Source organism: Talpa occidentalis, unplaced genomic scaffold, assembly GCF_014898055.3.
Source record: "Talpa occidentalis isolate TD23 unplaced genomic scaffold, MPIMG_talOcc4v2.1 talOcc4.15, whole genome shotgun sequence".
In the NCBI taxonomy this organism is placed as follows: Eukaryota; Metazoa; Chordata; class Mammalia; order Eulipotyphla; family Talpidae; genus Talpa; species Talpa occidentalis.
In genome coordinates, this window is record NW_023601543.1 from 61,455,290 (window position 1) to 61,467,417 (window position 12,128).

General features: G+C 38.7%; 1 long non-coding RNA gene across 1 annotated transcript; it reads left to right on the forward strand.

Moving 5' to 3' along the window:
• The first annotated feature begins 8,846 nt into the window (after window positions 1-8,846).
• LOC129145917 (uncharacterized) lies at window positions 8,847-11,467 on the forward strand. The gene is made up of 3 exons (XR_008552086.1): window positions 8,847-8,862; window positions 9,239-9,293; window positions 11,430-11,467. It is a non-coding gene; the product is annotated as an uncharacterized LOC129145917 (long non-coding RNA).
• The last annotated feature ends 661 nt before the right edge of the window (window positions 11,468-12,128 follow it).

Consider the following 12,128-nt stretch of genomic DNA (forward strand, 5'->3'; position numbering starts at 1 on the left):
ATCCTACTATCAGTTATTAATAGATTATAGATATACATATGGATGAATATATATATATCTGCATTTCTATAAAGACAAATATAAATTTATATGTAACACTCTTTATATATAAGCATATATATTTATATTTGCATATGATGTCCCTAACAAAGTGCTAAATATGTTCGTTTGTAGGTGTCTTATCAATGTTTTGCTAGTGTACAGATATGAGATGACATTAACTTATTAAATACATTCTTATTTTCAGAAATTCATGTAATTTATTAATTCTGATATATATATATATTGTATTTTGGCATGTATGCAGTGAAGATATTAATTTTACCCTAATAATATTACTAAAAACCAGATATTTTGTATTCTTGTTTACTCTGCAGGGTGCCTGCCCACCTGATTAGTCCATTTGATTGATTGGCACCCATGCTGCACCCATGCAGCTGAAACTAGCTGCATTTGTATAACTGCCCAAAGGGGAGGGGAAACTATATTGTATTTGCATATTTTCCAAAAGGGGAGGGGCAAACTGTACCATATTTGCATAATTTCCAAAAGGGGGAGGGGAAACTACCATATTTGCATAAATTTCAAAAGGGGAGGTGTAAACTATACTATTTTTACATAAGTTCCAAAAGGGGAGGGGCAAAGTACACCATATTTGCATGAATTCCAACAGAGGAGGGGCCAGTGGTGCCATATTTGCATAATAAAGAGGAGGTGCATATTGCACTGTATTTGCATAGCTTCCAAAAGGGGAGGAGCAAACTACCATATTTGCATAACTGTCAAGGGGTGGGGCAAGCTACACCATATTTGCATAACTTCCAAAGGGGAGAGGCAAACTGCACCATATTTGCATAACTTCCAAAGTGGAGAGTCAAACTGCACCATATTTGCATAACTTCCAAAGGGGAGGGGCAAACTGCACCATATTAGCATAACTTCCAAAGGGGGGGGGGCAAACCACCATATTTGCATAACTTCCAAAAGGGGAGGAGCAAACTTCACCATATTTGCATAACTGTCAAAAAGGCGGGATGCTCCAATCCCTGCTGTTTGATTGGTGCTGATTAAGCGCCAACCAAATTGGTCCATTCTTAAGTGTATGCTGGAGACTGATGTGAAAGGGAAAAGCCTGGTCTCGGCCCAGCCTGGACCTGCACTGAGGTCAGGGCAGGCTCCTGGACTGGCGGGGTCCAAAGAACTCAGTGGAGCCAGAGGCAACCTGTACCCAATGTCCCTTAGTGGGGCTGGGCCCATGAATTTAGGGGGCCCTGCTCCAAGGGCCCCACTTCACTGATACTCCCAGAAGGAGGTTGGTAACTAAGTCAGTTTGGAGGGGACTTTATTATTTTTCTTTGATTTGATATTTTTTAAGATTTTTATTTTTATTTTTTTAAGATTTATTTATTTATTTATACAAGCACTGGGTACAGTCAGAAGCACGGGAGGGTGAGAGAATTCACCAGAGCCAGAGCGGGGAGCAGAGCAGGCAGAAGGACCGAAGTACACTGCTGAGGGGAGCAGCGGGCGGCAGGAGAGGTCTGCGCGCCATGTGGGACCCTCGCCGGGGGCTAGGGATTGAACCTGCGCTGCAGAGGCTGCGGGCAGCTTCGCAGCCCAGCGCTCAACTGCTGCGCTACCAGGGAGGCCCATAAGATTTTTATTTTATTTATTTATTTATGTATAGAAGACCTGGGGTATAAGACACAGGTGCGGGGGTGGGGGGTGTGAGAGGATTCACCAGAGACAGAGTGGGGAACAGAACAGGCAGACTGACTGAAACACACTGCTGAGGGGAGCAGCAGGTGAGTTAGGAGAGGTCTGCTGTGCCATGTGGGTAGCTCGGGAGCAAGTGAGAACCCACAGACATTGATCTGTCCTTTTATCAGGCACTATCCTTTGATGGGCTATAGCCTATAGGCCCCCGTTGTATGGACATTGTGTTGCGATAGCCCTTGGTTTTGGTTTTTGGCCTTTTGGCCTTTTGGGGCTTTTTGGTGCTTCTCTTGTTAACTTAGAGCCTGGGCAGGTGGGCGGCCATTCTGGCTTATTCTGAGATCCCATCCATCCTCCTGCCCCTGTTTCAGTAGGAGTTATATTACCACAGTAAGCCTAACAATCCTTATTAATGGGACCCTGTAGTAACCAGGTATGTGGTCAAGTGGGTCTTACCCCAATATAGTTCTTTTGATCTTCAGGTATGTAGCTAAGTGAGGATGGTGTCTTAACACCATTTTATGTTAGTTTATTGCATATATGCTGTTAAGGCTTTTTCTAGTATATAGATAATAGATTGTGTGACAATCAGTTGCTGGAGATATTCTCAATTTCTCAATTTCTCAAATTCTCAATTAATTAATGTCTTTGAGTCTCATATACATTGGTTTTGTCATATTTGTAGTTAAGAAATTAATTTGCCCCTAATACTAGTGAGATTGATACATTTTGTATTCTTTGGAGAGGGAATGTATTTAAAATAGAAGTGAAAGACATATGTGATGTTTTCTGGGTAATGAGAATTACTACTCTTTATAGTGTGGACAGAGGAATTGCTGCATGTTTCCCTCTAAGAGATCATTGTGTCTCACCAGGATATAACCTCACAGTTGAGCCCATATCCAGGAAGTATTGGTGGGTCCTGGAATGTACATGAAAGGTGTTTGCAGGTGTACATGCAGAATGAGATACACAGATTCAAGGGATGGCATCACAGAAAGTCACTCAATGGTAGTTACTGGGACACTGTTGGTGTGGAGTAAGTAATGGTGTAGCGCTAAGCCACCTCACATTCCATCTGACATTCAGAGATTAGGTAAGTGAGTGTATCCCCACACTTCCTGCTACATGACTTGTGCACATCATCTGCTAGGAAATTAAAGATACCTTACAAATTCTAGCAACCATATTTTCCTCCTTTTGTTAATTTTGGACAAAATTTATGTTAGAGCATGTGGCTACTGACCAATTTTTAAATATGCACATAATCATCATGGAGCCGTGAGTCACAGTGACAACCTTGGATTTATTTTTTAGGTCAGCAGTCAAGAGAAGATGATTTGCTTTGCCATCTCTTTCGCCATCTCTCTCGCATCTCACAACGATACATACCTTGGAATACTGCAGGGTTCCAGGTAGAGTTGACAGGCCCTGCCTTGGTGGCACTGAACAGGGCCATTTTCAGGCCCATGTATAGACTGTGTGACTCTAGACACATTTGTCACAATGTTTTTCAGGCTGCTGTCTAGTTGTCATAGTGACCCTCACAATGATGATTAGAGGGACAGTGCTTGTATCCAGGTAAGTGATGTTGTGGGCCTACAGCACCCACAGACCATCTGGCCTCTAGATAACTAAGGGAATGGTTATGGTGTTCCTAATATTTGTGTGGCTCAGTTTATTATAGGCACTCGGTTTAAAATGAATTGTCACAACCAATGCTACTAATCCTTATCTCTTAGAATTTAAATAAATCATGTTTATCATCCTTATTAACAAGTGAGGGAGATGTGAGTTTGCGTAATTTATCCTACTGTTCCACCCCACAGTATTTGTAATGAGATTTCTACAGGTTCAGAATAGAGATGATAGTGTCTTTAACAATGACCTTAACTGTGAAATACCACTGAAATGCAGGTAGTATTGATAGTTCCTGCAATGATGTCAGGAACCAAGATCATGTGACAGTTGTGATTTGATTTTTATTTCTTTGGGCAAATCAAGTTTTGTCCTTCAGAACACTTAGCTAATGTGTCAGTTTCCTAGATTGCTGTCATGAGGTAACAGTGAACCTAATAATAGTCGCTAGCAGGGCTTTCTTCTAGTAACCAAATAACTATAAAGTAGATTTTATCTCAGTACAGACCATCTGATATTTAGAAGTAGGTAAGTGAGCATGGTATCCCTGGCACAACACTAGTTTCTTATTTTACCCGTGTTCCATTAATTTCTTTCCTCACACACAGGTATGAGATTATTTTATTTATTTTTTTAAGATTTATTTATTTATCCATACATACAAGAACCGGGGTACAGGCCAGATGTGTGGGAGGGTGAGAGGATTGACCAGAGACAGAGCAGGGAACAGAACAGGCAGACTGACGAAATATACTGTTAAGGGAGCAGCAGGTACAACAGAAGAGGTCTGCCTTGCCATGTGGAACCCTCGCCAGCTGGCTGGGATTGAACTGGCGCTGCAGAGGCCGCCGACAGCGTTACAACGCTGCTCTCAACCACCTGTGCCACCAGGGGAGGCCCTATGAGATTATTTTAGAGAGCATGTGACTATGATGTTTTCAAGACCCATTATATTCACTTATTTTGCATGTTCAAACTTCAAAATTAACTTGATCCTAACCGTGTTTGGAAGCTTGAGGTTTTTCTGCACTCTATTTCAGAAAGTATATATTTTATACACCCATAGTGATACATGAGCTTGCAGATGTCAAAGTATTTTATCACATTTTCCACAGCACATTATTTACATGGGACTTCAGAGCTAGTCCCTGAAGAGAGGATAGTATATTTTTTTTTATTTTATGTTATATATATTTTACATCATTCTTCATTTTTGTACAATGTATACTTTTTCCTCTCAGGTGTAGTCCCCATAAAATTCCCACCACCAATTTACCCGTGTACCATCACAATTGTCCCCTGTGCTCTTCCCTCCCCTGTTTTGATCCTTCTCCCTCCTCCTCCCCTGCAGAATGTCTCTGATTTATAGTTGTCTGTTGATTTTGATTTTTAATTTATTATAATAATTTTTTTCCTGATCACTTACTTGGTTCCTCTACATTCCTCCTATAAGTGAAATCATCCTATATTTTTCTTTTTCTTTCTGTCTTACTTCACTGAGCATAATCCCTTCCATCTCCATCCATGTTGCTGTAAATGGCATAAGTTTATCTTTTTGATTGTTGAGTAATATTCCATTGTGTATATATACCACATTTTCTTCACCCAGTCATCTATTTTTGGGCATTTGGGTTGTTTCCATAGCTTACCTATTGTAAATAGTGCTGCAGTAAACATAGGGGTTCAGGTATCCTTTTTAATTAATGTTTTTTGTGTCCTTTGGGTAGATTCCTAAGAGTGAAATTGCCAGATCATATGGAAGCCCCATTTCTAGTAGTTTTCCACCCAGTTTTCCATAGTGGTTGGACCAGTTTTCATTCCCACCAGCGATATAGGAGAGTTCCTTTTTCTCTACATCCTTGCCAAATTTGTTGTTGCTAGTTTTTTTTTTAAAGATTTATTTTATTTATTTATGCATAAAATAGCTGGGGTGTAGGCCAGAGGTGTGCATGTGTTGGGGGGAGAGTGAGGGGCTTCACCAGAGACAGAGTGGACAGGCAGATTTACTGAAATACACTGCTGAAGGGAGCAGCGGGTGAGAAAGGTGAGGTCTGCTGCACTATGTGGGTTAGCTCCCTGACCAGGGATCAAGCTAATGCTCCAGTGGCTGTTTATAGCTTCACAGTGCTGAGACTTAACCCCTTGCACCACCAGGGAGGCCTGTTGCTAGTTTTTTTTTATTTTTATTTATTTATTTTTATCTTTATGTAAATTTTTTAATTTAAATTTTATTTTTATATTCCCCATACAATTACAACCCCCTTAATTTGACCCCAATCCCTCCTTTCCCTGCCCCCTCACCCCACATAGAGTGTCTCTGGTTCATAGTTATTTGTTGATTTTGTTATTTTCTTTCTTATAGTTATTCTTTTTCCTGGTCCATTATTTAAGTTTTCTGGATTCCTGCTATGAGTGAGACCATCCGGTATTTTTCTTTTTCTTTCTGGCTTATTTCGCTGGGCATGATCCCTTCCAGCGCCACCCATGTTGCTGCAAATTGCATGTGTTTATCTTTTTTGAATGCTAAGTAATATTCCATGGTGTGTATGTACCACATCTTCTTGATCCAGTCATCTATTTTTGGGCATTTGCGTTGTTTCCAAAGCTTAGCTGTTGTAAACAGTGCTGCTATAAACATAGGGGTGCAGGTGCTCTTTGGAATTGATGTTTCTGTGTCCTTTGGGTAAACACCTAGGAGTGGAATTGCTGAATCATATGGAAGCTCTATGTTTAGTCGGTCAAGAAATCTCCACACAGCTCTCCACAGTGGTTGGACCAGTTTGCACTCCCACCAACAGTGCAGGAGAGTTCCTTTATCTCCACAACCTCGCCAACATTTGTTGTTGCTAGTTTTTTTAATAGGTGCCATTCTCACTGGTGTCAGATGGTATCTCATTGTAGTTTTGATTTGTATTTCCCTGATTACAAGTGATGTTGAACATTTTTTCATATGCCTGTTGGCCATTTGTATTTCCTCTTCAGAGAAGTTTCTTTTTAGCTCTTCTGCCCATTTTTGGACTGGATTATTTTCTTTGTTGTTGTTGAGTCTCATCAGCTCTTTGTAGATTTTTGTGATCAGTCCTTTATCATTAATAATGTGTGCAAAAATGTTCTCCCAGTCGGTGTTTTTGTTTTTTGTTTTTTTTTTTTTTTTAATATGTGCCATTCTCACTGGTGTAAGGTGGTAGCTCATTGTGGTTTTGATTTTCATTTCCCTGATTACTAGTGATGTTGAACATTTTTTCATATGCCTATTGGCCATTTGCATCTTCTCCTCTTTGGAGAAATGTCTTTTTAGCTCTTCTGCCCATTTTTTGAGTGAGTTGTTTACTTTGTCTTTGTTGAGTCTCATCAGCTCTTTGTAGATCTTCTTGATCAGTCCCTTATCAGTTGTATGGAATGCAAAGATTTTCTCCCAATCAGAAGGGTGTCTCTTTGTTGTGGTTATTGTCTCTTTTGCTGTACAGAAGCATTTTAATTTGATGTAATCCCAGTTGTTTATCTTTTCCTTCACTTTTTTTGTGTCTTTAAAGATGTTCCTGAGATGTATATCATGTAGTGGTTTACCTTTACCTATATTTTCTTCTATGTATTTTATGATTTAAGGTCTTATCTCCCATTTTTAAATCCATTTTCAGTTGGTTTTTGTGCATGCTGTGAGGTAGTAGTCTAGCTTCATTCTTTTGCAAGTAGCAGTCCAGTTTTCCCAGCACCATTTATTGAACAAACTGTCATTATTCTACTGCATATTCTTTGCTCCTTTGTCAAAGATTAGTTGTCTTACAAGATTTATCCTTAGATTTCTACAATTATGCATGTAACATTGATGAGTCTTAAAATTACACAGCTGCCATGGAATTTGCTGGTATTGTGATAAAATAATATTAATACTAAAGTAATTTTTCATAATTTTTCCAGTTTATTTGGAGACAACATCAAGTTCTTATCAAAGGTACTCAGTGAAATACAAAGCAGCTAGTGAGGTAATATTCATGTGGGCCTAAACCACAGCACACATCTTGTGACTATCAGGCCTACAGGTAAGTGATGATACTGCCCCTGGCAAAGGTGTTGCCATATTTGTTTTCATGTAACCCTATCACATCTTTTGTAGTATACACTTAAGAAATGTGACATTGACTCATACAGTGCATTATATCTCTAACTACTGTTTTCAAGTGTCACATTTACCTTGCTTTTGGCTTGTTTATGGTAATTTGTCTTTGATAATACTAACAAGCATGAGTTTTTGCTATTTTCTTATGTAGAGATAATGTGTATTTCTACTCATTGTCATTGTGAAATTGTGAGTATTCAGGTAGTTTGTCATATTGTACTATTTATTCACCATGGGATATTTGTAGGTGTGCCTTCAAGGAAGGAAGGCATATCTTAGGACAGTCAATCTTTGACTTCTGCAAGTGTCCAAGTAAATTTGAAGGGTCCCAATATAAGTGACAAGGGCACTTGCATATCTTCAGGTATAATGAGACTTGTGCCAAGCACATTTCCCACAAATGTTTTTCAGGACATGCCAAGAGATCACAGTGAGCATACTTATGGCACTTAATGAGAGACATTGCTGGTAGTAAGGTAAATGGAGATGTGGGCCTAAACTACAACACAAACTATCTGCTCTTCTGTTTTAAAAGATATTTTTAATTATTTATTTATATATATTTATATATTTTTTTATATATGGGTAGGTGGTAATGGTGATCCAAATATTTCTTGTTCATTTTTGTTGCAAGTATTCAGGTAACAAAAAATGTATCCCTACCAGTTCTCATTTGTGTTTTTTCCTTTTGTATTTAAATGAAAATTTATGTTTAACACTGTGAGTTTTGTCAGTTTGTATGTGCACAGGTATTAATGATGTTTTTCCTCTCCATTTTCTTTACAATATATTTGTGCAGTGAAAAAATGCTTTTCTGACATGGTTTTGACCTTAAATTACTGCCACTATCCAGTTTATGTTGTATTTCATAATGAATATTAGACTAATATTATTTGCAGTTGTCCTTTTAGAAAAAGTTGTGTCCTTTAACACACATTTCATAATGTCTTTGTAGATTCTTGTCAAGACGTCACAATGGACATAGTATTGCTCAAAGTAAAGTACAATGTTGGGGAACAGTTGAGTAATAATGTGGGAATCAATCATATAATAGACAATTAAATCTTCTGATAGGTATGTGAATGATGATGGTTCCACTGATAATTGTTATCATGTTTCTTTGAAGTCATTCAGATAGGAAATGGTAGCCTTTGCCAATTCCACAAACAGTGACATTTTTCTGTTTGTATTTTAGTTAAACTTACTGTTTATCCCTATGAGTATTGCTATATTCAAGTAATTATCTTGATGATCCCAACCACAGCAGTAACCATGGAGATTTTGCAGGTGTCCCATAAAGGAATGTTCTCATATTTGACAACGGACTTGATCTTGGATTACTACAAATATTCAGGTTGAATCAGGGTTGTCATAAAGAAGAGAGTGCTGAGGTAAATTGAAGGTATCCTGGTACATCAACTACTGTTCTTGAGACATGTGGTTTTGGTTCCCATATGAGATTAAGATGAGCTTAATGATTTTTATCAGGAAACATTTCTGGTATTCAATTAAATGATTCTGTGCACCTTCACCATTTCAGGCTATGTAACATTTACATATCTAGGTAACTGATGTTGAATGGCTAGACTTGTTTTACCATTCTAGGTATTCAGGTAAGAAAGGTTAGTGTTTATCATGACTTGCAACTGTATTATTTGACTGTTTTACATTTCTGAGAACAGTTTTAGCCATGTTATTGTTGAGTAATTATGGGTAGCCATTAATAATGATGGAATTGCACAGTACAATAGTAATCATGTTTTGCAGGTCATCAGGGAAGTATGTCACAAAAGCGTAGACTCTGGAGTGCTGCAAGAATCAGGTAGGTTTGATGATGGGTCCTGCAGGATGGGTAACAAAGGCTATTTGCAGTATCCTCATCGAGAGGTATCCTTTTTCATAATATGTTTTCCAGTTCCCTGTCAAGATAATCATGGGTATTTATCATAGTGACCAATGGGAGATTTTACTTTTCTCTAGGTAATTGATGATGTGAGCTTTAGCACCCTACAGGTAACTGATCTTGAGAAGACATTTAAGTAATAGTGAGTGGTGTTCCCTGTGCTCCTCCCTCCCTCCGCTGATCTCTTTCCCCCCTCCTCCCCTGCAGTATCCTTTTGGATTCAGCTGCCTGGCAATGTCATCTTAGTCATATTTTCTTTTTTTAATTAATATTTTTTTTGTTTTTTACATCATTGTTCATTTTTAAACAATATTTGCTTCCCCCCACCCCCTCAGGTGTAGTCCCCATAGAATTTCCTTCCCCAAGGCACCCGTGCACCATCACCTCAGTCCCCTGTGCTCCTCCCTCCCTCCCTCTGATCCCTCTCCCTCCTCCTCCCCTGCAGGATGTCTCTGGTTTATAATTGTCTGATTTTGCTTTGTTGTGTTTTGTATTGTTATTTTTTTACACTGATGTCTTATTTGGTTCCCCTATATTCCTCCTATAAGTGAAACCATCCAATATTTTTTTCCTTCTGACTTATTTCACTGAGCATAATTCTTTCTAGCTCCATCCACGTTTCTTCGAATGGCATGAGTTTATCTTTTCTGATTGCTGAGTAATATTCCATGGTGTGTATGTAACACATCTTCTTGATCCAGTCATCTATTTTTGGGCATTTGGGTTGTTTCCAGGTTTTTACCTATTGTAAATAGTGCTGCATAAAATTAGGGGTACTGGTGTTCCTTTAAATAAATGTTTTTGTGCCCTTTGGGTAAATCCTGGGGAGTGGAATTGCTGGGTCATATGGTAGCTCCATTTTTAGTAGACTGAGGAACCTCCAGACAGCATTCCATAGTGATTGGCTCAGTTTGCACTCCCACCAGCAAAACTGTGGAAAACTGTTAGAAAACCTAAATAAGGGATCAGAAAAAAGACTAATTAATACAAAGTAAAAATCAAAATCAACAAGCAACTATAAACCAGAGACACACTATGGGGTTGGGGGGGAGGGACGGGGAGCGGAAGGACTAGGGTCAAAAATAAGGGGGGGGGTTGCACTTGTATGGGGAATATAACCAAAATGAAAATGCATACACACTGTGCAAAAATTAAAACATGATATAAGAATTATATAAAATAAAATATTAAAAAAAAAAAAACTGTGGGTGATAGGGCACGGGTGCATTGGTGAAGGAAACTCTATGGAGTCTACACCTGAGGGGTGAGGGGAAACAAATCTTGTTTAAAAATATGAACAATGATGTAAAAAATTAATAAAAAATAAGGGCCACACCTGTGGCACAGCAGTTGAGCGCTGGGTTGCAAAGCTGCCCGCAGCCTCTGCAGAGCGGTTCGATCCCCGGCCACTGGGTGAGGGTTCCACATGGTGTGCAGACCTCTCCTGCTGCCCACTGCGCCCCTCAGCAGTGTATTTCGTCAGTCTGTCTGTTCTGCTCCCTGCTCTGGCTCTGGTGAATTCTCTCACCCTCCTGCGCTTTTGGCTGTGACCTGTGCTTGTATAAATAAATAAATAAATCTTAAAAATAAAATAAAATAAAATAAAATGGAAAAATAAATAAATAAATAAATAAAATAGTGGGTGGTGTTTCTAAGATTCCCGTTTCCATGATTTTATGCAGGTATTCAGTTAAGAAGGCTCTCAACCAGTGCCAGAAAGCATTAGCCCATAATTTTTAAATTTTCATATAGTGCATTATATACCTTAGAGGTATGCAGGTGTGCAGTCAGGTTTGCCTAATGTTGACGTAACAAACATGTGAACCATGAGATTTCTTCAGGTATTGAGTATAATTCGTACCTAACATGGGGGTTGATATTAAGTTTTAGAAGATCCGGGTACTGTTGTGGTTCCCTTAATGCTGTAGGTAACTAAGATGCTCTGGTGGAGGCTTTGTTCATTTTTATTAATTTTTCTTTGTACAAGAAAAACAATTTGTGTCTTTCAATCCTTAAACACATATGTTATACATGTTTTTTTAATGGTTCCGGCAGGTACGGTAGCACAGTGAACCTAACAAAGGTCTTCAAAGGGAACCTGTAGTAACTAGGTATGTGATCAGGTGAGTCTTGCCAATACAGTTCTTTTGATCTTCAGATGTGTAGCTAAGTGAGGATGGTGTCTCTTCACACAGACTTGTACCCAATTATTTTTTTATTTTTGCAGGTATCCTCTTAAGTATTTTTCTAGCATATGGTAGGTGATGGTCTGATGATAACTTGCTAGAGACATTCTTAGTTTCTGTATCTATATAATTAATGTATGTGAGTCTCTCATATACTTTGTTTTTGTATAGTTAAGAAATTAATTTGTCTCTAGTAATACAAGTTACAATGTTGCATTTTATATTCTTCTTTAAATATGAATTGTATTTAACTTACAAATGAAAGACATCTGTGAGCTTCCAGGTAATTTGACATATTACCCTTTATAGTGTTATGGACAGAGGAATTGCTGCAGGTTTCCCTTTAAGAGAAGAATATCTCCCCAGGATATGACCTCACAATTGAGACCGTATCCAGGCAGTATTGGTGGGTCTGAAATGGTACATGAAGGGGTGTTTGCAGGTTATATGCATAATGAGACATGCAGAAACACATGTATGACCATCTATTTTTCAGATTCAAGGGACCACATCACTGAAAGTCACTCAGTGGAAGCGACTGGGACATTCCTAGTGTGAAGTAAATGAT